Consider the following 25,998-nt stretch of genomic DNA (forward strand, 5'->3'; position numbering starts at 1 on the left):
GATCAGTGAGATCCGGTCATGCTTCTGTGTGTAAAAGGAAAAAAAGAAAACCTAGAAAAGTGTAAAAATTAAAAAAAACTATGCAGGGTCCCACCCTAAAAGCACCAACTAGCACCAGGCTTTTCTGATTCAATCCTGGCTGTAAAAATCCAGGGGGGGTGGGGGGAAGACTTGGGGGGGGGGGGGGCGCGCGGCCCCTGTATTTTCAGCAACAGGCTCAGTGAGCCAGTCCTGGTTGTGGAAATACGGGGGACATAATGAGTAGGTGGTCCCACATATTATCCACAACCAGCACCAGACTCTAGCGATGGTGTAATGACAGCTGTTGGATCCACTTCACGGGGTCCCCTGGCCTATCAATATAACCTCATGCTAGCCCAATCCAGGGATCCCTGGGGAGGTAGGAACCCCCCCAATAAAAAGATTCCCTCTGTCCAGGGCACCCCAGGCCTGGGCTAATAGCCTGGGGCTTATCTGGGTGGTGGGTGCCGGGCTGATTAAATTATATTGTATTTTACAGGAAAACTAGAGGTTCCCAACAAGCCTCCCCCGCATGCTGGTACACAAGTCCCGGAATGCGAGGCAACTCGCATCCCAGTGTCCCTCCTCCCTGTGCCTCCCCCTGGATTTGGGGCCGGGCTGCCAGCTAATTACAGCTAGCGCAGCAGCAGACATGGACAGACACTGCCAGCGCAGTTTGAATCTGGCCCTGGTCGCAAGCCAATTCGGAGCTGCCACTGCTGATTGGCTGCCGGTCTGCGAGCTCTGATTGCCTCGTGACCAGCGGCGCTGTCTCTCCATGTCTGCCTGCCGTGGCGGTACCAAATCAACACCACTACCACCCGGGCCCCCATCTTGTCGGCCATGATTGGACTGGCCCACCTTGTGTATGATTGGGTGCAGGGGGAGCAGCAGGTGACAGAGGCAGCTCAGGCACCATAGCTGCCGCACCCCTTGTACCAACGGTAGTTACGCCACTGTTTCCATGCATGTTAGCAAACAGTAGGGTCCTTTTTCAGTATCAATGGAATGAGGTTATAGACGAGGACAATATAAAGAAACAAAGGCTGCAGGTGTACTTCAGGGTCCAGTCTACAACCTGGGCAACACCGGGTATCCCAGCTAGCAGATATAAAGAGAAAAGTGGATTGTATAAATTGTTGGGAGTGGGCACATGTATTCATCTATTTTGTAGTTTCGTATTTTACTTTCTAAAAGTTATATTTATTCTACCAGCTTCCTTAGGAAACATTTCAGTAATGGTGCCATGTAGAAGTTGGGCAGCTCCTTTTTGGTTGGTAGAGTTCCTCGTACCACACTGTAATTGATCTGTTTTGCTGTTATCTGTGATACCATAGACGACCACTGTGTCAGTTCTGGTGGTGACTTATTAGTAGGGGTGAGCGGGTTCGGATTTCTGAAATCCGATCCGAGGCCGATCCGAGTCAGGCTCGACTTTTACCGCCTGACTCTGATCTGAAATCGAGGCAAAACGTCATCATCCCGCCTTCCGGGTCTCGCGGGTTTTGGATCCTATATAAGGTACCCGCGTCAGCGCCATTTTCTCACTCTGCTGTGGACAGTGAAGAGGGAGGGTGGGAGTTAGGGCTGGCTGGGCTGTGTAGTGTAGTGCAGAGTAGTGTTGTGCTGCGCTGTGCTGCTGTTGTCCATAGGGGCTGTGTCCACTCCAAAGTCCTGTTCAGTGTCCCAGTCCTAAAGGGGTGCTGTAGTGTTGTCCAGGGGGTGCTCTGTCCTTCAAGGGTGCTCCCCCCAAGTGCTAAAAAAATATATATTTTTTTTCTGTGTTTGTGAATTGTGTGCACTGTGGCTGCACGTGCATCAACAAAGGAGCAGCGCGAAGCGTGCGCCTGTGTCCCATAAGTAAAGGGCCGTCTGGCTCATTTCTTAAAGGGTGGTGTAACCCACAAAGTGCAATAGTCTCCAACCAAAGTAAAAAATAATTTTCTGTGTTTGTGTGCGCCTTAGCCGCACGTATATATCAATATAACATAAATGGAGGACCAAACTTTCTCCGATAAAAAACGAATAGGGAAAGATCAAGAACCACTTCCTCCTAGTGCTGAAGCTGCTGCCACTAGTCATGACATAGACGATAACATGCCTTCAACGTCGTCTGCCAAGGCCGATGCCCAATGTCATAGTAGAGGGCACATACAATCCCAAATGACATACAATCCCAAATGACAAAGTTCAGGAAAATGACCTTGAAAAAAACATTTAAATCATCTGAAGAGAAACGTAAACTTGCCAATATGCCATTTATGACACGGAGTGGCAAGGAACGGCTAAGGTCTTTCCCTATGTTCATGACTAGTGGTTCAGCTTCACATGACGATGGAAGCCCTCCTCCCACTAAAAAAAATCAAAAGAGTTAAGCTGGCAAAAGCACAGCGAAGAACTGTGCGTTCTAAGAAGATATCACAAATCCCCAAGGAGAGTCCAAGTGTGGTGGCGGTTGCGATGCCTGACCTTCCCAGCACTGGACGGGAAGAGGTGGCTCTTTCCTCCATTTGCACGCCCCCTGCAAGTGCTGAAAAGAGCACCCACAGTCCACTTGCTGATATGCAAATTGAAGATGTCACTGTTGAAGTACAACAGGATGAGGATACTGGTGTAGCTGGCACTGAGGAGGAAGTTGGCGAGGAGGATTTTGATGGTGATGTGGTTTGTTTAAATCAGGCTCCGGGGGAGACAGTTGTTGTCCGTGGGATGAAAAAGCCCATCACGGTCATGCCTGGGCAGAAGACCAAACATTCCACCTCTTTGGTCTGGCAATATTTCTATCCAAATCCGGACAACAACTGTCTTGCCATATGTACCATATGTAAAGGTGAAATAAGTAGGGGTAGGGACGTTAACCACCTAGGAACATCCTCCCTTATATGGCACCTGCAGCGCGTTCATAAAAAGTTACTGTCAAGTTCAGAAACTTTGGCTAAGACCGTAAGCAGTCCAGGGACACCTAAATCCCTTTTTCCTGTTTTATCCAAGGAATCGGTGGATAAGGAGGATGAGGACGACATCTTGCCTCCGTAGAGCCAGTTTGTGCAGGGACACATTAATTGCCAGCTTGTTTTGTGGGGGCCCAAACGAACCAATCATTTCAGCCACAATCCTGTGGCAGACCCTGGCGCTGAAATGATTGGTTTGTTAAAGTGTGCATGTCCTGTTTATACAACATAAGGGTGGGTGGGAGGGCCCAAGTACAATTCCATCTTGCACCTCTTTTTTTTTTCTTTGCATTATGTACTGTTTGGGGCCTAGTTTTTCAAACTGCCATCCTGTCTGCCACTGCAGTGTCACTCCTAGATGGGCCACGTGTTTGTGCCGCCCACTCGTGTCGCTTAGCATAGTCATCCAGCTACCTCGGTGCAACCTTTTGGACATAAAAACAATATTGTGAGGTTTGAGGTGTTCAGAATAGACTGGAAATGAGTGGAAATTAAGGTTATTGAGGTTAATAATAGCATAGGAGCAGAAAAACCCACAAATTCTGTGATTTAAGCTGTTTTTATGCTTTTTTTCAAAAAAATACAGATCCAAAACACAAAACCCAGAACCCAAAACACGGAAGGGTGGTTTTGGCAAAACCAATCCAGATCCAAAACAGGAAGAAAGATCCAGATCCAAAACCAAAACACAAAATACGAAAAGTGGCCGGTGCACACCACTACTTATAAGTATTACAGAATACATTCAGCAGTGCTGTAAAATAGTTATTTTATTCTTCAGACCTGCTGCTTCTGTGGAGTGAGCACATACTCTCCACGACTATCCCTCCCTATACGATGCTGATCGTTGTGTATTTATAAAGATCTCATTCTTAGAAAAGAGAAATAAATCCAGAATTTTATTTTGTCCTGGCTGAATTTGGGAGTCCAGAAAAAAAAAAAAAAGTACTTGTGGGAACTGATTCTGTCACTTGTAATCATGTACCCATCTAGGCTCGGTGTAACAGCCGCTTGTTTCATTTGCCTCCAGCAGTGATATCATTCTGAACGGAAGGCAGGAGGACCCATGTGCAGCACAATTGCTCATTTCCAACATGTCCGCTAGAGTGGTCATTAGTAAACTATTGATACCACTGTGCAGTTACACCTCACTAATTGCAGTTTTTGAGATGTGTTGCAATAAATGATAACCTTTAGTAACACTGTCATTGAGTGCCTCTACAAGATATACAATACTCACCCACAACTTTATTTTTCCATTCAGAGATTACTAGAATAAGCAGGGTGGGGGGCAAGGTGGTGAGTAGTGGGAATGCTTTAGTTCATTTACATTTTCTAAGTGAAATAATCCATAATATCCATAAGACCTTTCCTATTACAGTGTAACTTTATACTGTAATACTTTATATCCGCCAGGCACTATGCTTGTGTTATGTGATACTAATAAGATGTGGATTCTCTCCTGGAATGTGAAAATATGGGGGATAAGGTGAAACAAACTGGTTTTCAAGTTTTCTTTAAAAGCGCCACAGATTCGCTGCCTCCAAAAGACACCTACGCCCCCTGACCAACTGCGGGCGCTTAGACGCCCCCAGGTAGTATGGTGGGTTTTTTTTTTGGTTTTTTTTAATCCAACTCCAGGGGTGTCTGTCCTCATTAGGAGTAGTTTGCTATATGATCAGATGGGTCTGTGGATGGGGAGTGGATATGTCTACCTTCACTATAGAATTTAGAATATGGAGTAGGTAATTTCTCCAGACATTTGTTTAATACATAGAAGACGCACAGAATAGATCTGACCTTTGGAATATCTGATTTTAACTCCACTGTTTATCCTTAGATTTAAGGTACACACTCCTGATAATCCCATATAAATTGGTCCTCCGAGAGTCGTTTACTTGTTTTTTGATCTTTTGATTTTATCAGCCTTTAATACTGAACTGGTGTTTGGTAAACTCGTTTAGCCCCATGGGTACAATCCATTCATTATGTTACTAGTGGTATATGAAATACCAGTCATGCTCTTTTCTTACAGAGTTATAGGTTCTTAATGTTGTGTTTTGACTTTTAATAGAAAGACTTTTGCTATCAGAACTAACAAATCTGTGTGTCTCTAGCAAATAAAAGCATGGGGATTTTGTTCATATTTCATTTACGCTTGCAGCCTGTCATCAAGGGACCCCATTCTCTGCAAGTCCCCATACTAGCATATCTGCCCAACACACCATTAAATTGCAGTTAAATGTTTTCACCTCGGGTACAGAGGGTAACATCTAGACCAGGACTGGTTTGTGAGCCACACCCAAATAGGCCTTTTATAGCTGTTTTTAGAAGCAGCCATGATAACACTTGGCAACATTTTTAAACCTTTAAAAGAAGCTTACTGGCACCAAATCAATGGATCCCCTTTAACTGTTACCCATGATGTGTCTATGATCTTAATTGTCTAATACGATGGGCACTATTGCGCAGTCAATTCAAATCGCGTTTAAGGTGAGTTATGAAACTAAATTAAAGAGTTTAAGGGGTAAATTTGCAGTGATGGCTCGATTCAATTGAGCGCGATGTAAATAGCGCCGGGAGATAGTTCCCGGAGCTATTCAATCCATCGCGATGTTAGGTCTGGGATGGCTCATTCTCGCGCCTTAAACAGGGTTTTCAGGCACTAGAACAGGCATTCCCTGACCTAACTTCCCGGCGCGATGCGGTTTTCCCGGGTCTAAGGGCAGAAAACAGCCTCGCGCCGGGACTTTTGTCGGATTTCTGCTCTCATCCCCGGGGGGATGCGAGAAGAAATCCTATAGTCGGACTTGGCAGCGTGGTGTATTGAATAGCTCCGGGATCTCACTCCCGTCGCTATTCACATCGCATAGAATAGAATCGTGCCCTGAGATTAATTAGAAGCGAGTTTGAGAAGTGATGCTGCCCATAGCAACCAATCAGATTCTACTTAACATTTGCTTAGCACCTTCTAGAAGATAATAGCTGGAATCTGGTTGCTATGGGCAACATCTCTTTTAAAACTCACTTCTAAAACCTCTCACTTAGTAAATAGACCCCTTAATATTATTAGGGGTAAATTTACTAATCTGTGTTAGGAGACAATGTGAAAGGAGATAAGGTGCCAGCCAATCAGCTTCTAACTGTCACTTTTCAAACACCGCATGTGACGTGGCAGTTAGGAGCTGATTGGCTGGTACCTTATCTCATTTCACTTTGTCTCCTAACACTGCTTAGTAAGTAGACCCCTAAGATACATCATACAGATGAGGTTCTGAATGAGATCCAAATTGCAAAAACTACAAACATAACTGTACAGATTGCATTCAGATTCCAGTTTAGTAAAAACCCTCACTAAGATCATACAATCAACCAGGGGAACAAGTAGGTCATATTTCCAGGCCCCAGTATGGGTTATTAAATCTTACATAAGCTCACATTTATGTAAACTCGGGGTAACAGGTTTGCTGCGGTTTTCTAGAATATGAGTAATCTACATTTCAGGAGTATTAAATAGTACCTGCACCCAGATATTATAATTTAATGTATTGACTGCAGCTGTGTAAGAAAAAATAAAGTGAAAAACAAAAAATGAAGTTACTATAAGAACAAGAATCTTTTGAATGAAAAAATGTGTGTATATATAGCTATAGTCCAAGCCACAAATGCAGGGCAGCGGGAACACAGACCGTGAGTAGTTAGGTTACTTTTTAATCCATTCACCCCTGAAAAAAAAAAAAATTGTTGTTCTAAGAAAAAAAAGATCATCGTTATAATGTTACTAAATGCTATGTCTATGCTAGAGAACGTAATGGTGCGGTTGTGAATCCATGTGTAGACATTCTTCATTGGCCACTTACTTTAGTGCCGCAGTACTTGAGCTAAAGCTTCTACGGTAATAATTTTCAGGTGAAACATCAACACTTGCCAATAACACTGAAAAAATTTTGTTTTTGATGCATCTGTCATAACATAGTGGTCATGGAGGACGGCTAGTAAGAGCCTCCTTGGAAATGGCCGGTTGTCATTAGTAGACTTCATCCTAATTAGCGCCATTAACTATTACATGTTTTGGAAAGATCTGCAGGACTCTACAAAATGATTGACCTCTTTCTAATTTCAATAGAACACTAATAAGGTTGTCATAGTTGTGAGTGTAGAATTATGTGCCCATACATCGGCAGTCACAAAAAAATGATCCACAGATTGTGTGTGTTTTAACAATTCTCCAATGCACCCTTATATGCACCCATACATTGCCAATATATACCAGGGATTCGCAGATCATTACAAAAAAAAAAAAATAGATCTGCCAATCGTGCAAGGCCCATCATTTTACTAGTAACGGTCTGCGAAACGGCTGAACAGTACCCTACACTAGCAATCTACAGCCCCGATTGGTCGGCGAAATCCAACATGTTGGATAACCTGATACACTGATTCAATCACTTTTTCATCGGAATCTGCGATTGGTAAACCCCAATTACTGATATATGGGGCCCATTACTTTAGACGCTATCAGGTGGCTACGGAGAACATATGTACTTCTCAGTTCCAGGTCTTGTTGAGATTGTGTGTGTTTTTGTTTTTTTTTTCTTACCATAAAGGGAGAGACTTGTCTCCTAGGTCTGTGCAGCATTGTAAAATAGTTTCTTCCCAGGATAACTGCAACAATGTAAATAATAAACTGAAACAAAATAAACAGTCCAAAGTCCAGGGCTATAGACAGAGTAATCCACCATTGCAAGGGTCAGGCCAGGCATAACAAAATCTTCATTCAAAATGGGATAGCCGAGGTCACAGCAATAGAAGAAAGATACTGATCTGACATACTAACGTGTGCTGGCCGCCTTCTGTTGGAGGCTTTATAGTGTATCATAGTAATAAGAGCAATCCTGTCTTAAAACCTGAGACTGGCAGCATGTGACGAGGCACCAGGTGAGGATTGCTCAGGTAGTGAGAGGTTTTTATAACAATAGACTTTGTTTTGTTTTTTTGTTTTTTTTTAAATCCTCATATATCACAACAGTTATTCTGATGAAATAAAAAAACTCCCCGCAATACTGGCCTAGAGCCGTTATGCTGGGCATACTCTCTACAATTAATGGGGAGAACCGCCCGATAATTGTAATGTGTGTATGGCCGACCGAGGGTTAAATATCGATTGGTTGAGCATGCCCGGATCGTCCAGCATACCCAACTAATTCGATAACTGAAAGTTAAAATGTTGGCCACATCGGGCAGTGTATGCACAGCCGCGGCCGTCAGACAGACATTTCCCATGTTCCTTCCCATGGAAGGAACGGGGAAATGTCTCCTCCCTTTGGGGACGGAGCGCAGATATCTGGGCCAATACCCTGAGATATCTTGGTGTATGCCCCCGATATCTGCAGGCTGACGGGTATTTTCTCTGACAATGTATGCCGAGCATTAGGGTTAATCTCAGCCGATGTGCACCTCCTGAGTTTTCTTGTGGGGGGGAAAAAATATTTATTTACAAAAAACAAATATAAAAATCTTCAAAGAATTTAAGCTGGGTACACACTATATGATGGTGCAATACGGCGACTGATGTAACTATACATTATGCACACTGCACGATCTGAAGTACGACGGCGCAATGTTTCGTTACATGCTGCTTGTAACGGTACCTCGTTATTCATTACATTGTCCCATCTGTCGTGCAGGTCAGCAGATGGGACAATGCAATGAGCAACCCTCAGGAATGACCAATATGGATGTACACACTATACAATATACACGATACTGTATATCGTTCCGATCCGCGTCGCACGATATATCATATAATGTGTACCAGGCTTTAATTATATATAGATATATATAGATATAGATAGATATAGATATATATATAATATTTATTTATTTATAATGGTAAACTGTTATTACATTGTAACAACTACTTCCACAATCCTCCTTTTAGTAGGATTCTAATAGTCTTACCCCTGAGAGGGGGGCAAAATTTATGGCTAAAAAAAAAAACCCTTAGCTTTTTCTTAAAACCACCACCGAGAGCCAAATATAATAGGGTCCAAGTTTGAAAGTGCAGGTTTTTCGTCTATTCCTTTTTCTTAGTACCGATTTTCTGGAGCCTATTCCATTTGTCTCTGAGTGAGGAATTGGTGCCCTCATGGAGGTATACAGCCATGGCCAAAAGTTTTGAGAATGACACAAGTATTGGTTTTCACAAAGTTTGCTGCTTCAATTTTTATGATGGCAATTTGCATATACTGCAGAATGTCATGACGAGTGATCAGATGAATTGCAATTAATTGCAAAATCCCTCTTTGCCATGACAATGAACTTAATCCCACAAACATTTCCACTGCATATCAGCCCTGCCACAAAAGGACCAGCTGACATCATGTCAGTGATTATCTCGTTAACATAGGAGTGTTGATGAGGACAAGGCTGAAGATCACTCTGTCATGCTGATTGAGTGAGAATAACAGACTGGAAGCTTTAAAAGGAGGGTGGAGCTTGAAATCATTGTTCTTCCTCTGTTAACCATGGTTACCTGCAAGGAAACACGTGCAGTCATCATTGCTTTGCACAAGAAGGACTTCACAGGCAAGGATATTGCTGCTAGTAAGATTGCACCTAAATCAATAATTTATCGCATCATCAAGCTCTTCAAGGAGAGAGGTTCAGTAGTTGTGAAGAAGGCTTCAGGCCACCCAAGAACGTCTAGTAAGCGCTACGACAGTCTCCTAAAATTGATTCAGCTGCGGGATCGGGGCACCACCGGTGCAGAGCTTGCTCAGGAATGGCAGCAGGCAGGTGTGAGTGCATCGTCACGCGCAGTGAGGCAAACACTTTTGGAGGATGGCCTGGTGTCAAGAAGGGCAGCAAAGAAGCCACTTCTCTCCAGGAAAAACATCAGGGACAGACTGATATTCTGCAATAGGTACAGAGATTGGACTGCTGAGGACTTGGGGTAAAGTTATTTTCTCTGATGAATTCCCTTTCAGATTGTTTGGGCCATCTGGAAAAACGCTTGTCCAGAGAAGGAAAGGTGAGCGCTAACATCAGTCCTGTGTCATGCCAACAGTAAAGCATCCTGAGACCATTCATGTGTGGGGTTGCTTCTCAGCCAAGGGAGTGGGTTCACTCACAATTTTGTCTAAGAGCACAGCCATGAATAAAGAATGGTACCAAAACATCCTCCAAGAGCAACTTCTCCCAACCATCCAAGAACAGTTTGATGACGAACAATGCCTTTTCCAGCATGATGGAGTACCTTGCCATAAGGCAAAAGTGATAACTAAGTAGTTCGGGGAACAAAACATCAACATTTTGGGTCCATGGCCAGGAAACTTCTGTGACCTTAAGGATTGACCACAAGTTCTCAATGGGATTAAGAGGTGGGTTGATAAATAAAACCCACAAATTGTGACAAACTCCAAGCATTGATTAGGCAAGATTGGGCGGTCATCAGTCAGTATGTGGCCCAGAAGTTGATTGACAGCATGCCAGGGCGAATTGCAGAGGTCAACACTGCAAATATTGACTCTTTGCATAAACTTAATGTAATTATCAATAAAAGCCTTTGATACTTATGAAAAAAATGCTTGTAATTTTACTTCAGTATACCTTAGTAACATCTGACAAAAAAGGTCTAAAACCACTGAAGCAGCAAACTTTGTGAAAACCAATAGTTTCTCAACTTTTGGCCATGGCTGTAGAATGAAGAATAATCATTCAGAGTCACTATGCATTGCATTGTCCATCACGAGTCTCCATCCTAACACTACCACATTGATATCGCAAAGTAAAGTGGCATGTAGTGCAACTGACTTCTTGCTGTTTTTAAATGCTACAATCTGTAAAGAAAAATGTGTTACCTAGGAGGCTGCAAGCCAGTCATTAGACACAACAAACATTGAACTATTTTAACGCCCCATACTTGGTCTAGTTTAAGAATTTTTGTAAATATTACTATATTTTTCAAACAACGCTTCCAAAATTGTTTTCAAAGTTACTTAGAAGCCTGAGTCATTTAAAATACCAGAAACTGATTGTCAAAGGTTTAATGCCCTTCTAAGAATTAACAATGTGAGTAATGTGAAGGATTTTTTTATTTAGTAGAATATATTTTTATAGACCGTAAAAACGACTAAATGTTCTTCAAAAGTTTTTTTTTTTGTTTGTTTTTATTGTTTCCTACCCATTTAAAACGTTGTATTCAATATATTTTCTTTTCTTTCTGGCAGCATGCAAGTGGCTTTCTCTTTGTGTACATCCATATAAGGTTCCTGCAGCAGACATTTCTTCAGCCATACGGAGTGTAGGTGAGTTTGTCTTTTGCTTATAATACAGTTTGTTTCATTTGTGAAAATGTTGTGTATTTTACTATACTACACAAGTTATGTGGCTAGTAAATAATGAGTCTGTACTTGTAAAATATAAACTATACTGTGTGCGTTAAAAGGGAGTGGGGGAACTATGACCTTGGACTAACCCAAAACGGTATAACAAGTTTCACCCCTCTCGCATAGATATTTTGCGGTCACACAGTGTTCTTCAAAGTACTTATTTTTTATTTTTTCCAGTGCATGTACTTCTTATAATTTATGTTTAATTATATTATCAGTCTCTTTAGATAATAGCCACACCTCGTATGTATAACCACCTCTGCAGTTTCAATGTATAAACGACGAGTTCTAGTAAAAAAAGCTTATCCTGTATTTCTGACTATAGATACGAAGTCTCCTCATTGGCTAGGACCCGGTTAAAGCACTCAGCCTACGTTTACACAGATCAGATAGCCAAGTTTGGCAATCTTTATAAATGCAACATTCGGGCCCAAAACATTTACAATATTTTTTTATTTTTTCTATTTTATGATACAGATCCAATTAGAATGTAAAACCATTTAGAATGTCAAATCACTTGTGTTATGCTCTATGGCATTATGGATCAGTATCACGTATAGAAGCAGACTTGATTGTCCACCTTTCCTGCCATCAAATCACCTTGTAGTGTAGACATTACTCCTCTGTTGATTTATGTATGGTTTCCCACCACGCCTGATCGCCAGTAACTGTCCCGACCTCTTAATATTGACCAACAGCACAGTAGAACTCCTTTCTGTATGAGGGGTGCAGTTCTTGCCATCGTTTTAAGCTCCTGTGCTTTTTTTTTTTTTCAATACATGACCTGATGAGGAATATACAGTATTTCTCCAAATTACATGTTCAATTGCAGCAAAGTGTCTGTGCAAACTACTCATAATGTTTGCACCTATGAGAAGGGGGTTCCCTCATTATAGTAGATGATCATATTTAAGGCCATAAAATCTCATAACCTGAACCGGACCATTGTACTTGCTTTTTGTGTATGCTTCCTAATCCAGATAGTCTTATTTATTTTGTACGTGTTTATTTTATTATCCGCATTGTAGAAGTTCTTTTAAAGCAGGGGTGGGCAATAAGCAGCCCTTCAGCTGTTGTTGGACTACAAATCCCAGCATGCCTTGCAATAGTTTTCGCATTGCAAAACTGTGCCAGGGCATGCTGGGATGTGTAGTTTTACAGCAGCCGGGGGGGCGGGGTGCTTATTGCCCACCCATATTTTTTAAGCGATGGTGTGTTCTCCCAATACTATTCTGTAAGGTTAAAAAAAAAGGTCACTTAAAACTAGAGATGTGCGGTTCGGTTTTACTCTGATCTGTTCGGACCTCAAAAACGGTGTCATATTGGCTATCCGGCCGTAACGTGTTTTGGATAGCCAGTAAGATAAATCTGAACTTGCGATAAGAACCGAATAAAACAGAAACCGCACATCTCTACTTAAAACTAAAATGATCATTTTTATTTTAAAATGTAAGAGCTAATGTATGAAAAATCCAGCTGGCACTACGAGGTCTGTAACCGTTCCAAGCTGCAGATCCTCTTTTTCAGGGTGGTTTTTTTTTTATTTTTATTTTTGCAGGGTTGGGTAGAAAACAAGGCTTGTTTTTTTTTTGTTTTGTTTTTTCCCCAACTCTGGTTAGAAAGCATTAAAACATGGTTAATCAAGGTTTCTAATACATAACAATGTTTCACAGTATTAAGTTGTCTCCCATATCCAAATATTCCGAAATACGGAATATGTTTAGCATGACTGAGATAGTGACCCCTTTGCTTTTTGATGGTTCAATAGGCACAAAATTATTAAAAATATTGTATAAAATTACCTTCAGGCTGTATGTATAAGGTGTATATGAAACATGCATGCATTCTGTGTTTTAGATTTAGTTCCCATTCCCACGATATCTCATTATGGTATGCAAATATTCCAAAGTACGGAATATTCCGATATCCAAAATACCCCTGGTACCAATCATTTTGGATATGGGAGACTCAACCTGTAATATAATATGCAGGATTCCATTTTTTTTTTCATTTAAACTTTTTTTTTTTCTCACAACCCTATATTTTTGTACTTAAAAAGTGCAGACGTGGTTTTGCTTATTTTACATATTGAGTGGAGCTACTTACTGTATTTTGAAAATGTCCCATCATGTTCGCCCAATAGGCTGCATTCAGACTGAGAATCAGCCGGGGCATATAAGCATACATAAATACATAGAAGCTTACGTTCATGTGCTCGCCCAATGTCCAAAAAACATAACGCAGCCTACTGGCACCACCATGGCCACATTCACTGGGACATCTTACTGTTGTGTTTATGCCACCAGTAGGGGCCGAGGCTTATAACGCACAGTGCTTGCAGTCTGTTTTATTTAAAGTGCACTTCTAATCGCACTCTACTCAATTCAAAAACCTATTTTCAAATACATTAAATGCTGTTCTACAGAATCGTGGTGTACAAGTCTCTGTTACTGGCGTCCAATAGAGACCAGTTGTATTAACGTTAGGTACACACCTGACAGATTAGCGAAACGTTCCACAATTTGGTCTTGGTTTTGCTTTTGTTGTTTTTTAATTTTGAGCTTAATCGTTCCTGTAAACCAAGGGTCAGGAACCTTTTTACTGCCGAGGGCCATTTTGTTATAACATTATTTGCAGGCCTGGTGCTGGCCACACCCCCTCCATGTGACTTCCCCTGGCACCGGGCCACAATCGCCGGTGATTACAGCAATATCCGGAGCATCCTGAGGATGCTCCGGGGTGCTGTATGGTCAGAGGTGTGACCGTCTGAAGCGTCCTAAGGATGCCCCAGGCGGCACTGCTGCATAGATTCTGGCTGCAGGGGGCCATTCTAGGCACCCTGCTAGCCAGATGATGCTAGCTGAAAAAAGCTCAGAGATTCCGCGGGCCTTATATGGACCTGAGGTTTCCCATCTCTGCTGTAAACATACAATTTCCAGTGCATACACTACTCCATTATCATTACAATCGTAACCAAATGGTTTTGGAAAGACCATCTACCCCGAGTGTTGTGTACACACTGTGTAATTATTGAACCGACAAGTCGAGAATATGGTGTTTGGCCCCATTTTTGCACGGTGTTTATACCCAGCTTAAAAGTTTATATTGGCATCTGTCTCTTATGGTGGAGCAGAAATAACAGCTCTCGCTTATAACCATGAGATTACACACTTTGTGGATCTCATTTCTCCTCCTTCAGTGGTATGTCTATAGCTGCAGTGAACTATCAACATTTTGTGGCCCAATCCCTTTCCCGCTTGCTGTTCGAGTTTCCCCGGTTGGTGGTGAAATTCGCAGCTCTAGGGTGCTCGTGTGTGTGTGTGTGTGTGTGTGTGTGTTAGCCTCTGTTAGTTTGTCTGCGATCCCGGATGATCCTGGGTTGGGTCAAAAGTATCTTGTTTAGCTTGCAGCTCTCTGCTGCTAATTTTGTGGTCATTGCATCTTTGCTTGGTAATAAAGGCACCAAACTCGCAATAGCCGGATTAACACTGCCCAACCATGCAGAGATAGTTGAGCCAGCAGGTGGACGCTATCGTGACCCAGAATGCCCGGCAGACCTAGTAAGCTTCGGTGGCCGGGCAAGAGCAGCATGAGGCAACGCCCCTGATTACGTAACTTCTGCCAATTTTTTGTTTCTTCCCTTTCCTTCTTGCAGGCCGCATATGAGGTCCATGGGCAGCAATGAGGTCCATGGGCAGCGAGTTGTAGACATTGATGTTAGAATATGAGGACCTCCTATAATGACCTGGAGAAATGAATTGTGACCGGGTCACTTGGCCCCACTGTCTCTCATAGGCGCCAGAGCAGTGGTGACGGTGTTGTTTTCTTCAGCTATCCTCCAGTTCCTCCATCTCATTTAAAGGTTATTTTATTGCTATTTACTATCCAGGCTCAAATCGGATTTGTGGATGTCCTATTACCGATCAGTGATCGTTATTGTTTTCCATTTACTCTCACTACTTCTGCTGACACTTGGCCCCCAGTGTAGGCGTGCACGACACACATGTTGTAAAGTCCTTGTACTACTGAAAGAAGCGAGGCTCAGCCATGGGGTGACACAAATGTGTTTATCTTTCATAGGAGCTGCAGGAAGTGTATTTTCAGCCTTGCCTTGTGTCCGTTTCATCTTCCTTCCTGTATACCGTAGCCTGGCATATTCTGGGATATTATTTACATATATAGTAATGGCCCTAACACGCTCCAACCTTTTTTTTTATTTTTTTTGGTTGGTGAATTTTTTTTTAGCAGGTTGTATAGTAATCCCCCTATGTTTTTTTTTTTCTTTGTGAATTTTAATCTTAATGAACTGTAATTGGCAGCCTCAGTTGAGGGGACAAACAGCCAGTGTATTGGCCACAAATTTAGCTTTCTTGCAAACCAATCTGAATACACATAGCCTTAAGGTCATATCTCTGGAGTGTTGGGTAATGATAATTTACCAGCATTTTATATGGTTATATAATGTGCATATAAAATGAGTACTGTATTTTATTCTAGCCTTAAGGGGTGCCACTGTAGACCGGCCTCATAGCGGGTTACATATACATACTATACTGGCAGGAGGAGGGCGTGGGCGAGGTGGTGGTGTCATTGCTGCAATAAGTGCAGGTACATGTACTGTATACAGTGATGGAGGGGATTGTAACTTTCATATCTGATCTATAGAGAAACTGGAGGTTTCCTGTAAATTTCCAAACCCATTTCTAGCACCTATGAATGGCACTGATGTGCATAAAGGAAATGTACAGTAAGCGTCTCTGGTTGTTTAATTATCCATTATCACAGCAGAATTCTATTTCAGCTGCCACTAATGTCTATGTAAGAAATATAGAAGATGTACTAAGCTCTGGAAAGTGATAAAGTACCAGCCACTCAGCTCCTAACTGTCACTCTACAGGTTGTGTTTGCATTATTAGTTAGGAGCTGATTGGTTGGTAGTTTATCACTTTCCAGAGCTTAGTACATCTGCCCCATAAGAGAGAACCTGCTACATGCAGAATCCTTTCTCTTCATACTGTGCATCCTGAACATTTATAAACTAAGAAGTTGCTTAAAAAAATAGAAAGAGTTTTTTTAGTATTTCCTTATAATCAGCCACACTCACAGTATGATGGCTTAAGGCAGGGCTCGACAAATCCCAGGGGCCAGGTCGCCATGGCTACCAGATTTTGCTGCCTGGCTACTAGATTTTGCAGTGAGGGAGGAAGCAGATCCTCATCAGCCCCGGCGGAGATTCGTGGCTATAGTATTATATACAGGAGTGCATGTGCTGAGTGTCGCCTGCGGTGACTGCTGTGCCTGTGTCCGTCCTAGCCTGGGCTGACGACTCATCTCCATCCTGGCCTGCTCTGATCCCGGTTGTCTGTCCCAGTCTACGCTGATCCCTCCTGTACATCCTGGCTGTCTCCTATCTCTGCCTGCGTAGAGCTCTCCGGTAATGGGGTCTATGCGTGGCCAGGGATTGCGGAGCAGCTTCTGAGGGATAGTGGTGTGACCACGAGGGAAGGGGGGTTTTGTACTTTCTGCTACCATTGTTTTATGTGAAATGTGGTCCGTTATTACTATAGGGTGGAGCAGGGGAGTTGTGCAGAGCAGTGAGGGAGCCTCCACTTTACTGTATCCATTCAACTGTGACCATTTTGTGGACTAGTATAGTGTGTATAACAGTTGTGTAACACACAGAGCTGTGCTCCTTACTCACTCCTGTAATTTTTTTTTGGGTGGGGCGATGGTCTGGCTCCTACAATTTCATCCTGGCTCCTAGATTTTAGAAAAATTTGTCAAGCCCTGGCTTAAGGTGCTTACGTTTTACATCTGTCCCCTCAAGTGAAGCACTGTTGTGTGCTAGGTGAAATATTTGGTCTGTAGAGAAATTTGCAGACATTCTTTTGAAGCCTATTGTGTGAAGGAAATGTTTTACTTCTTAAAATAAATGCTCTGCTTTTCCCAACGGACGTGTCCTTTGTATCTCATTTCCTCTTGGCTACTCTCTGCAAAGTCTGCAGCTCTAACCATGAAATTATGTACTAAACTCAAACCTATTTCCATACATAGTGGCGGCGGCCATGTTGTGGGAGGCGTGGTGGCACAGCATCTGTTGTACAGACGGCGATTTTGGCACATGTTTGACACTGGAGCCTCACTGTAGGCCTTAACAGGAGACACACTTTTTAGTAGCTGTTAAGTCAGTCTGTAATTGTAACTCTATATATAAATGTGAACACAGGCATTTTTACCTCCATAAAAAAAAAATGGAAACCGAAAAATATTCTCAAACAAAGCCCATCTTAAATATATGTAAAATCTGATGAAGAATTCCTCTGTTAATCCGTTGTGTACATAGAAGATATAAATATATAATACTGAAGCATATCTATAATTGCAATAAATACATTTAGAACTTCCAGTCGAGCAGCGTGATGGGGATCTAGCGTCTCGGATGGATCTGTTCCTTGTGTCCGCTCTGTGACCTCCCAGAAATGCCCAATTTACAGCCAGAGAAGCCGCCAAGCATGAAGCAAATTGTCCGCTCGCTATTTGCTTTTCGCATGCGCAGTCTGCTGATAATCGCGGGGTGCACCAGCTTTTGGCCTTGCCAACTCTGAATTGGGCTCACTATTGGTAGATTAATAAAATATCCATATCGAGAAGGAATGTGTTTCCTGATATTTTTCCTAAATCACGAGTTTGCATTACAATGTACTCACTTTTCAACTGAATGAAGAATTTTTTTTACATCGGACTATAGGTCAGGTCGAGATATATGGGGGTCTATGTACTGAGCCCTGGAGAGAGATAATGTTGACAAAGATAACATACCAACCAATCAGCTCCTAACTGTCATTTTTCAAACACAGCCAGTAACATGACAGGAGCTGATTGGTTGGTACTTAATCTCTCTCCACTTTATCTCTCGCCAAGGCTTAGTACATAGACCCCATGGCCTCAATTCCTGAGCTTTCATGCGATGCCCCCATAATTTTACTTCTGAAAAGGAGCTCATCTGACTTTTGGTAAATATACATAAAGGGGCTGAGTTGTGAGCAGAAACAAAAACTAATTGTGTACCTGGTCAAACCATGTTGCATTTCAAGGGGTGCAAAATCACTCATTCTTTTTGCATGCAGGGTAAATACTGGCTGCTTTTGCATGTAGCCCACACATGCTGGACACACCCCTCCCAAATTTAAATATGTGCACATTTTACATATCCTCAGCCTGCAGTGGAGCATGGTTTTATCAAGTTACAAAGTTTACCTGCTTTGCTCCCAACTCACAATTAGCCTCAAAACCTATAGAACTCACATTATCTAAATTAAATGATGCCGTACTGTATAACAAATGGCATACCAGATCATGTACAGTAGTATTACAGAAATGTAGCTATCGTCATGATGGATCCCAGGTGCCATGTGCTTTTCCATCCCAAATACAAAGTTCCACAACACTGGGGCTGATTCACAGGTGGATGGTAATTTTGATTTTCATAGGTTTGCAAAATGTCTGTATTTGCGGGTCTCTCCACTTCATATGGGTGTCAGATGCACCACGAAAACAACTTTAAGTGTGAGTACACAAAATACAAAAAAAAAATCACTGTACGCAATGCATGCACATTATATTAAATGGCCACATAAGGCAGATAAGTACTTATGTGACTTTGGGGTAGATGTACTAAGCCTTGGAGAGAGAGAGAGAAAGTACCAACCAATCGGCTCCTAATACCCCTTTCCACTGCCGCAATAACCCGGGTTATTGCCTGGTCTACCTTGGTTGTGGCTCAGTGGAAGAGAGTCCCTGAAAAATAAGCCTGGTTGAGTGACCCGGGAATCCGACCCTTGTTGCGACCAGGGTTGAATCCGGGAAGGACACAGGTAATGTTCCGGTGTAAACGGCATGACCTGGGTCACGAAGACTCTGGTCTAGGGAGGCTAATCACGGGGCTTTATTTCAATCCCGGGATATGGGTTTGAAAAAAAACCTCAATCCCGGGATACCCAGGATTGGCCTGGTTTAAAAAAAAAAAAAAAAAAAATCTCCCCCTGCCCAGCCCCCACAGTGATTAACCGGCAGGACTTTCGGCGGTGGCGGCGTCCTGTGAGTGGGTGGGCAGTCCAGCCGGCATTGGGCTGCGCAGCGTAACCTGTCCTCACGTCACGCTGCGCTGTACAAGAAAGGGGGAGCTGGGCAGCATCTGAGCACTCTGCTGGAGGTGCTCAGCACTGCCCAGGCTTTTAAAAAAAAAAAAAAAAAAAAAAAAACAAAGGCCAAATCCGCGATTGGGATTGGAGGCTTCCAATCCCAGGATTCAGGACCTCATTCAGAGCAGGTCGCACAGAGCGTGCGGTCGGTCTGAATGAGGGGAGGACGTCTTGAATTTTCAAGACGTCCTCCTTTGCGGTGGTAAGGCTGTGGGTTAACACCCACAGCCTTACGACCGCCTAAGGTGATGGTCGCGATGGTCAAGACCATCGCGACCATCGGGGCTTACGACAAGACCCTAGGGTAGGGTCTCCCTTGTCGTAAGCCCCGGAGAGCTTTCGGCTCTGTCTGAGCCGGAAGCTCTCCACTGACATCACTAGTGATGTCAGTGGGGCCGCCCCCAAACGGTAGGCGTTCCCATGGGAACGCCCCCGTTTGGGCTGCCACCCCCCCCGGCCCGCCTTCCAAACGGGGCGAGCTGTCAATCAACATCGACAGCTCGCCCCCTTTGGATCGAGACCCGCTACGACCGGCGCTGTAGGTCGTAGCGGGTCTCACACATGCGCACGCCGGCGCCATCGTGCGCATGCTCTGTGGGGGCCATCGACCCGGTCCGAGCGCATCGGTGCTAACGACCGGGTCTGAATGACCCCCTCAATCCCGGCCATTTGTAGACCAAACCTCAATAAATAGAGGCTTTAGCATAATCATGGCCAAGGTGAAGGCACAATTTAGGGAAGTCTTATAAATTTATATAGTGCAGCTATGGGTTGATTTTTTGGGGGGCATGTGTCCCCTGGATTGCTGTGGTTGGGCTGCTTCAGGGCATCACATTATAAAATTTTTCCTTTTATTGTTTGTTTATTATATATGTAACATTTTAAAACATCTATTTTTCACCTCACTTCTAACATATGCAGTAGCTGCTCCTATCTATCTAACACTCTTTTACACTTCACCTTTCTCACTAGAGTGATGCCCTGGGGTGGCTCAGCTGGGCCGGTTTGGGGGTGTCCTGCGCTCTGTACTTTAACCCCAGTATGTTAGGGACCTACCCTAAGAGGTTACCTGGACATGGTGGGTAGGCCCATAACCTTGGCCATGATTATGCTAAAACTTCTATTTATTGAGAAATGTTGTTACAAAGTATATGTAGTTGGTAATGCTGGAGTTGTGCACTTGTCATTTTTCCTTTTGTTTCTGCAGCATTAATAAGTGTGTATTTAGTCCCTTTGGTCCAATCAGATGCAGTCCTGCGTCATTCATCAGGGAGTTTGCAACTTTCACCAGGGTTTCAGGCCCCTCCAGGCAGATGTAAAAATGTCTTTTCTGTGGCCGTTGTGGCTACAGTTCTTGTCGACATGCTCACCACGCGCCTTTTACTTTACTTTGTCTTTCACTTGCCCACTACAGCTCCTGCCCAGGCCTCTTAGTCATACACAGTCGCAAGTCCAAGTTGAGTGCTGGAAAAGACGTGCATTGTGAAAAAACAAGCATGTGCACATTGTAATGTAGCTTGTGAGATTTGTGTATTCTGAGAATAATTTAGATCAATGTTACAGGATTTGAATACAGATTTCATGTTTGAACAAAAGACTTTTGAGATCATTGGAATATCGCTGGGGTGCAGGTCAGGGTATGTAAGGAGATGAGCCTGTTAATCTTGTTAGAGGCAGTCTCCTGTCCTCAGTATGATTGTCAGTGAGCACAGGGTGGACGGGCAGTGTCTGGATATAAGGAGGAGAATAGAGGCAAGCAGGAAGCCATAGATTGAGCTAGATAGTGGATGAAGGGAATCTGTATGTTATACCGCCGGACCTAAGCCCGGCAGATGAAATGCCGACACCGGAAGGCCGGCAGATGGAGATACCAACAGGGTAAGTATTAACCCTATCCAACACTTCTCCACCGCCCCCCCAGCTCCCCAACCTTAACCCTCTCTTAGTGGTGCCCCTAACTTCCCCCCCAGTGTGTAACCTCCCGCCAAGGGTGCCTAAACCTAACGCTCCCTAAACCTAATCCTTCCTGCAGGGTGCCTAACCCTAACCTCCCCCCAGGGTGCCTGACGCTAACCCCCCCCTTCCCCTTGCCTAACCCTCCCGGGGGGGTGCCTAACCCTAAATCCCCCTGGGAGTCCCTAAACCTAACCCAAATCTCCCCCCCCCCCCCCCCTCTGTGTGGCTAACAGATTTCGGCGTGGGGCTGATGATAGGTATTGGTATTTAGACGCCTATCATTATCCCTATGCCAGGCTTTCACTGTCGGGAAGCCGGCAGTTGGCATTTCGACCGCCGGCTTCCAGTCTGCGTCCTGTATGAGGTAGTTCCCTATAGCACAGAATAATGCTGAGACTCCTGTCTGATGCCGGAAAACTGTCGTATCAAATGGATATACGATTAAATTGCCGGCGGACGGGATCCCAGATGTCGATATACAGAAGCCAAAATCCCACAGCTCGGCAAAATACAGATGCCGCTATCCCGAATGAGATCATGATATCGGCGCCGCCATCCCAAACCAAGGATCCGGGTAAGTATTAGAATTTCTTCGGGGATGGGGGGGTTAGGTTTAAGGACCGCTGGGGGAGATTAGGGTTGGGTTACAGGGAGGGAGTGTTAGGTTTAGGGACCCCCAGGGGGAGGTTAGAGTTAGGCACACCCCAGGGAGGCTAGGGTTAGGCACCACCAAGGGAGGGTTAGGGTACTTGCTACCCCTGTGGGATCCTGGACGATCGGGCTTCCGGCATCAGGATTTTAACTGGCGGCTATTCAGCTGCCGGCATATCATACCGATTCCATCAAATGCATACCTATATGAAAAGAAGGTCATATCATACATCCAACATGTTATAACCCTACATCTCCTTCTGAACCCGGTGTCCCAACTTTTTGCTGTGAGTGATAGCAGGAACCTATAGCCAATCATGGTCTTTAGAGTTTCCAGAGAAACATACAATATTTCAGTGGATGACTGCGCTGATCTTGTGAATGATGGTGACCTGTGAACTTGTTTACTGTGTAATCTGTACCATAAGGGGGGTCTACCAAACCTTCTAAAGGGAACAAGTGGATAAATGCTGCACCGCAGCAAAGCGGATTCTGCCCATCACTTATCTGGTACAATCAATACATGGATTCTCTTTGGTTGCTATGAGCAATCTCTCTGCTTTAGAATGCTTAGTGAATCTCAAATACCCCAGTCAGTTCTGATGGAAGAAAAGAATGCTGACAAATAGGAAACCACAGAGCACATTAAATAGTGCTAAGAGCAGGGTCCCCCCCAACAGTGCTCCGTAGTAATGTGAGGCTCTTGTCGTACTGGCGTGGAAAGGTTACAGTATATAACGTAATACTGGTCTCTGTATATGCTGTACCCAGCAGGTTTAATTTTTAAAGGAGAGAGCATTTTCTTTGAAGGTAGGATGAATGTTTTTAATGTAAAAATACTTTTGATAAAATTGAATTTAAAAGATGACCTTAGAAATACGTACTTTGGTTACAGCACAAAGGATTGTTTTCCTTCCTACAGTACACTTTGGTTCAACAAACAGGTATGCAAACAGATGTACAGGGCTGGCATTCTCCAAGCAGGGAGGTTATGGAAAAGGTCAGTATGCAGGCTGGCGCAGCAGCGTGAGGAGACCTCTCCTGGCCAGGCTTTCCGTCTCAGTCTTACAGAGAAGCTCCCGCGCCAAACTTGCCAGACTGGTCCCTGTGTACAACAGGTGCTCTTACACCTAAATAATGCTGGAACACAAATTATGAGGTGTAAATGATTGAACATAGATCCTAACAACTGGAAAGATTTTCTGTGTACCCTCTGTAGATCAGTAGTTGTATGTAAGCAGGTCCTAGTTTCAGTGGATTTTGTTGGACTACAACTCTTATTATTGCTTTACTATATTTTATTATAATTAAAGCCCAGAGAATGAGGCTCTATCTTTGCAACCAAATTCAATATGCATAATGAGAGGAATTGCACATAACTGTTTCATAAATGGTAAAATTCTAAGGGACAAATGTCGAAGGCCCTTTGCCAGGGTCGCTGAGACTTCGGGCATGCCCATTTGCTTGGGTTAGGGTTAGGCACGGGAGGGTGCGTTATCCTTGTTGTATACATGGTGCGGGCCAGAGGTGGTGTTTGCAGAATCGCAGGGAGGCATGGTTGCACCTTTCCTGCATGTCCAGGCAATCTGTACCCGCTTCCCTCCTCTCATCGCCCATACCCATTGCCTGGAAATTAGGGGCGGCCGGCAACTATGAATGTAGGGCACTACCACCTTGACCTGACTATGGACATATTAGTCAGTATATTAAAGGTCTAAAGTATTTTAATTGCTCCTCCTAATTTACTTTGCACAGAACTGTGGTTGCTTATACTGACAACTGCACACTGAAAAGCAGATGACAATATGTAAGCAATAAGATACTGGGAACTGTATATGAAGAAAGGAATAATTACTTTTACAGTGTGTTTGTGTAATTATGCATAATAATGTAAAACTGTCCAGTATTTGTGGGCTACATGCAAAAGCAGCCAGTGCTTACCCTGCATGCAAAATAAATGTACCTGCACCCCTTACTTTGAAACATGGTTTATTCCAGATACAAAGTTACTTGCTCCCAACTTACAATGCACCCCACAAGATGCCGACAAGTCATCCTCCTCATGGTGACTTGCACCTCCCTATATAGCATGTGCAAAAAATACTCTTCTTGTCCGGGCGCATTTGAGAATGTTTGCGAATGGCATGAACGAGCACACTCTACATAAACTTTGCCTATGTGAGAACACCTCTTCCCGCCTTAGTTCCGCCCCTTCCGATGTAAAGATCTATATGCTGAAATAGTGTACAATGCTGCATAAGCCTTATGCTGTGCTTTGTTTAATTGTATTTGTCCTTATTTAATAAAAATTGGTCCGTTTTGACAAAACGGATAGTCTTGGTAGACCCCTGCCAATTTGGACCAAAGCACGAAGATGGCATTTATGGTATAGTAATTCCATTCATCAAAATCTTGGAGTTTTTCAAACACACAAATATGGGGTAAAGGACCTTCTTTTATGGGTTTGAAGGGCACATATGTTTATCAAAATAAAGTAGAGGCCATTAATGGATAAATACATTTTGGTCTGTAAACTGCACATAGACCAGTCCAAATTTAGAAAAGGATATTGGTTATATAACTTGTTATATACTATGGCTGCAAGACAGTCAGTCTGCTACATAGACACGGGCTCACACATCTCTCAGCATGTCATGTGATGGCAGAGGAGAGGGAAAATGTCAAAGTGAAAATAGAGCTCAGAGGAGTATTTCATAGCCTCTCTGCTCACTATGTAGGTCACTATATTTGCCTTGGTGGTCTGTGACACAGTAGAATTATAAATCATTTAATAGTGGCTTGAAGAACCAAACCAAGGAGAAACTGTAAATGTCAACATTCTTTTTATAGTATGCTACATTGTAGTTTTTTTTTCTTTTTTTTTAACATAAATCACTTTTGTGGGATTACTACTTTATGGTTCTGAAAAGATGTTTGTGGGTTTTTGTTATTTTTCTTTATTTTTAATAAGCGATTTGATATTGGCTAAGAACATATCTTTAAAAAAGTAATATATATGTTGCCTATCTCCAGTATATATACTATTGGTGTCTGGATTTTCACTTCTAATTATATATAATGAAGTGCCAGAGGTTATATATACAGTAGACCCTCATTTGTGGCGGTCTAATATTTTCGAGTGTTGTCTCACCGAAGAAGAATGGGGTAAAAATTCATGGACCTCCACTATTGAAGTACAAAGGGGTGGGCTTTTAAATTTTATGAAATTTATGAAGTCAGTTACAGCTACTGTACCTTTTTATATTTATTTATTTTAAGTGTTCTTGAATAGAAATAGCTATCTGACTGTGCCATAAATCGGATATTCTCTCCATAAATTATTTTCTGTTAAACTGAAGTCTTCACCAAGATAACTATTATGGAAATAACATTCATAATACAAAAGTTTTATAAACAAGAAGTCCTAGATTGTTGAACATTCTGAATGTTTGGGTCTTTTTTTAGTCTCCAGTTTACATTCCGTGGGCAAGGTAGGCAGTTGGTATGACAACTTGTGGGTCACAATTAAACTGCTAAACAAGCTGCCCTATACTACTCATTGGGCTCTTTTTATCAACAGATGTCTGTTGATGATTAAGTCAGACGCCAGCGGCCCAAGACATGATTGTGGCGAACATGATGATAAAATACAGAGGAGGACATTTGTGCTAACTGATATATGCGGGAGATAGGTGCTGCAACATATAGCAACCACTTCTGTTCTACTACAGTTTAAAAAGTGAAAGTTAGTTGCCGTGCATTACAGCACCTTGTTTTGTGGGCACAGAGGGTCTAAGTGACCGTGCAAGACTTTCATTGATGCCC

The 25,998-nt window shown here is 43.0% G+C and overlaps 1 protein-coding gene across 1 annotated transcript in view; it reads left to right on the top strand.

Annotated features, from left to right (window-relative positions):
- The window catches only part of HPCAL1 (hippocalcin like 1), a 184,821-nt gene that overhangs the window by 110,198 nt on the left and 48,625 nt on the right, over positions 1–25,998 (top strand). The window contains exon 3 of the mRNA XM_088444590.1: positions 11,204–11,281. The gene's annotated coding sequence lies outside the window, so the exon portion shown is untranslated. The remainder of the gene's footprint in view (positions 1–11,203; positions 11,282–25,998) is intronic.

The sequence above is a fragment of the Taudactylus pleione genome, unplaced genomic scaffold (assembly GCF_031769625.1).
Source record: "Taudactylus pleione unplaced genomic scaffold, aTauple2 ptg000367l, whole genome shotgun sequence".
Lineage (NCBI taxonomy): Eukaryota > Metazoa > Chordata > Amphibia > Anura > Myobatrachidae > Taudactylus > Taudactylus pleione.